This window comes from Porites lutea, chromosome 13 (genome assembly GCF_958299795.1).
Source record: "Porites lutea chromosome 13, jaPorLute2.1, whole genome shotgun sequence".
In the NCBI taxonomy this organism is placed as follows: Eukaryota; Metazoa; Cnidaria; class Anthozoa; order Scleractinia; family Poritidae; genus Porites; species Porites lutea.
In genome coordinates this window covers 10,484,270-10,488,154 of record NC_133213.1, presented here as the reverse complement: position 1 = coordinate 10,488,154, position 3,885 = coordinate 10,484,270, and the positions used below count along the sequence as shown (strand labels likewise).

At 36.4% G+C, this 3,885-nt stretch overlaps 1 long non-coding RNA gene across 1 annotated transcript; it reads left to right on the top strand.

The window, feature by feature from the left end:
* The first annotated feature begins 726 nt into the window (after positions 1-726).
* LOC140923648 (uncharacterized) lies at positions 727-2,827 on the top strand. The gene is made up of 2 exons (XR_012164168.1): positions 727-1,176; positions 2,356-2,827. It is a non-coding gene; the product is annotated as an uncharacterized lncRNA (long non-coding RNA).
* Positions 2,828-3,885: the final 1,058 nt, after the last annotated feature.

The following is a 3,885-nucleotide window of genomic DNA, read 5'->3' as shown; positions in this document are numbered from 1 at the left end:
TGAAATTAAATGAATTGTGTTATTTGTGTTGCCATTATCTTTAAGGACATTAAATATACATGTGGCACATTTTAGCATTTTTGACCTTTGGACTCAGCTTACATTGTACAGCTGTATCATCATAAATTATTGTAAACAAAACAACCTTGTATATGAAAACATGACAAAACAAAACAGAAAAAAATGACAGTAACGCATATAAAATAAAGGCTCCACCCTACCACTGTCAAAATCAATGGTACATGTACGGGTATTACGCTCAATATGTCAATATAGCGCCAGAGGAAGTATAAATTACTCGAGCAATTAATATTGAGCTACTTCTGCCAAATACCAATAAATTAGCATTTTAACATTGCATAACTACATATTTTGCTGACTTAACACCACTTAAATTTTTCAACAAGGCTTTTTTCAGCTGGATCACCTATCGTACGCACGCGACACGCGTGGACATTCATGTATGGATGCAAATGTAGTTTATTCCCGGTTATAACATAGATGTGGCAGTAGAAGCACGATATACAAAGCAAAATACATCGACTTTACCTTTTAAATTTCGAATATCCTTGAGAAAAAATCCAGCAACATAGGCAATCTATTCCTCCCGCCAAATCGCCAAAAGACCGCGCGCCCGATTCCCCAAGCACTTGCGCCTCAATGGTGCTGGTCAGCGACAGTCTGCATAAGCGTTCGAGAACGAGGCACAACAATTGAAATCCAAATTTCGTCGACCGTTACCACGTTCCATTGCCATCGATTTGCCATCAGCTTTTACTTCATACGTTTAACGCCATATTTATCAAGAGTTTTCGAATTTTCCTTCTCTGTGGGGTTGACTGTCGAGTATGGAGGAATCGGCCAGTCTTATTTGTTCGAATTTATCGCACGAATGTGTCCTCGAAGAACTTATAAAATAATCGCTCGACCTCGAGGGAACTGCATACTTATAGACCGTTCGACGAAAAGGAAATTGCACTTATCCACCATGAAAGACATCTAGATAGCTCCATCGGCGACGATCAAGTAGTAACGAGTGGATCCAAGAAAAGCAGCCGTTAGTACTTAGTACATAGATGCTGTTAGCAGACATTGTAAAACTAAGAAGAGGCAGGAGAAATGCAAGGACAAACAAATGCTGAGGGAGCAACTAATCGGGAGTAAAAGAAATGCTCAGTAAGTATAAGAAAGCTCATTGTTACTGTTAAGCCATTAATGATGCTATTTGAGAATACCTACATTTGCATTCCCAATATTCAGTAATCAACAAGGACTCACCCCTGGCCTACTCCTGAAACTTTATTTGTCCTGTTGTTTTAAAAAATACTGTAATCTTTTATTTGGTTGTTCTCTTCAGATAAATGGTCTTGGAAATTTAATAAGAATTGAAGCAAATGTTAATTCCCCGCTAAGGCCAAAAATAACCTTATCCTCTAGTGCCTACTTTCTCCAAAGGCTTTTCCAAAATTTAAAAGGGGAGTAAAGGCAGTGACTGCCATGGTGCTGAAAACATAGAGTAGCTAGAATTTAGATCATGGTACCCTGCTTTCACTGATTTTTTTTTTTTATGATCACCCCATGTAATAGCCTGAAATTCATCCGATAAGGGATTCTGGAATCCGGGAAATCTTTGCTTGTGGAATCCAGAATTTGGGCAATTTTTGTTGTGGAATCCTAAATTCTGAGCTTTGAAACCTGAAATACAGGTCAAACAATTGGAATCCAGAAACCAAGTAATCCACTGAAAAAGGTTCCGGAATCCGCAGCGTGGAATCCAGAATCTAAAACTATCTTGGATTCCCTCATATGAGGCAATTATAGTATAATTAAACTTTTGTTCCCAAGATACACTGTAAGTGATGGCAATATTGCAGAAGAAGCAGGTCCATGAAGTTTTAAGTAATATGTCAACAATGTTGTTATGGTAGTGGGACACTCACTATAAAATTAATACAATGATTTACCTGGAGTCAATTGTCTTGTTACAAAAGGGTTTCTCGCATTCATTTTTTCATTTTGTTTTTTGCTCAAAGAAGGTCTTAGTTTTAACAGGTACAGTGTAATCAGGATTATGATGACCGGTTGGGGTTAGATTTGAGACATGAAAGTTACATGCCAGCAATTTTTTTAAACTAGTTAATTTTGATATCAGTTAACTCAGGAAATAAGTAAGTTTAGTCACCTACTGTGACTGCAGCCAGTAATAATACATGTAATATCTAATAGCAACCTTTATGCTATAAAAGGCTAGAACATTTAGACAGAAAAGGACAATAGTATTTTTCATGACAACCATCTACAGCTTTAATTTCAATATTAATGGTCTCAATTATGTATAATTTCTGTTTGTTGCAGAAAAAGCTAAAGAGATAACCCTTTTCCAGTCAACCTCTATTTCGAAGAAGGATTGTTGTAAGTTCAAAGCTTGTATAAATGTGGAGTACATGTCTTCAGAGCAAGGCAATACAACCAAGGAGATGACAAATCTGACAAAAGTGCTTTGCAGGAGGCCTCTAGCATGGAGGAGTCAACAACTTAGCTTGTAAAAACCTCTTTGCCTAGCTGAACAGTAAAGTAAAATTGAAACAGTCACATGTAATCCGGTCATTACTCAATGACAATAGAAAGGAGGAATGGCTTTTCCTCAGAGCAGGAGGCACCAGATAATGCTCCTGAATTTGCTTTGTGATAAGGAAATATAAGTTAATCCAATGCTCTTAAAAAAATTCCAGATTATTTATGACTGGTCATACTTACAGGTACATGTACATGTAGCTCTGCAAATACAGTAATCCTTTAATCACTCTCTGTTTATGACACTGTTTTTTAGAAAAAGATAAATCTGTGTAAACAGTACAAATCCTGATGGTGTTGATTTGTCCTGAGAATTCTGGTGGCAGGTAGATCAAATTGGTTGATGTGATAAATTTTTCATTAGAATCCTTTGGCTATTGTTTGCAAGTAATGTACCAGTCAGCAGGTTAAAAAGGCCAATTAATGTACAAATGTTTCTTTTAAATCTATTTGCTTAACTGCGGGCATTTGAGTTCTACTGGCACCACTTCATAGTACATGTGTACTGATTACAGCAATTGCAACTGACCTGCTTGAACAAAAAACAACACAAATTTAGGCACATCCTGCTTTTTGTCATGATTTAGTATGGAATTTTGCAAAGGATTGCAACATGACTCAAGAAAAAGAGTAATGAGAGACAGCCGTGTAGTTATTTTGCAGGCTAGCCAGATCAACCTTTTGTACTACTTGTACGTGTATACTGAATTTAAAATAATTATTAGCTTCTTTCATTGGGACCAACTACAGTGACAATGGTAATGTTGACATGCTGTGGAATACTTACAGCTGGTCATTACTTTAACGACCCTCAATTTTCTTAGAACAGGGCAAGTACTAGAAGCTCCGGCTGGTACTTCCTCTAAGAGCATATCCAATACTATACAGGAACCATTAGCAACAAAAATGAAGTTAAAGAAGTCTGATCTGAATTTGAATAGCTACATGCACCTAAACTATTTCTTAGTTTGCTAAGTGCTATAACCCAGTTGTTATACCAGCAAAAATTGGAAACTGGTAGCAAGAATTAGGCCTTTCATTCTCATAGAGCCTAAAGAAAAAAATGCCACCAGAATCAAATTTTGTTTAATCTGTAAATAGCAATAAATACAAAAATACTAATTATTTATTAAAATGGGTGTCTTGAGGGTTACATTGAGTTGGAACAGGATTTTGTCCTTAGATGCAAAAGTTTAAGTAAGAAATAGTCTTATCATAAGTAAATACTGGTCCAAGCTAAGGGTAAAAGGATTTTTAACCTGTTTCTGAGTTGCAAAAACCTAAACAACTGAAATAGGTTTGAGGCAACTC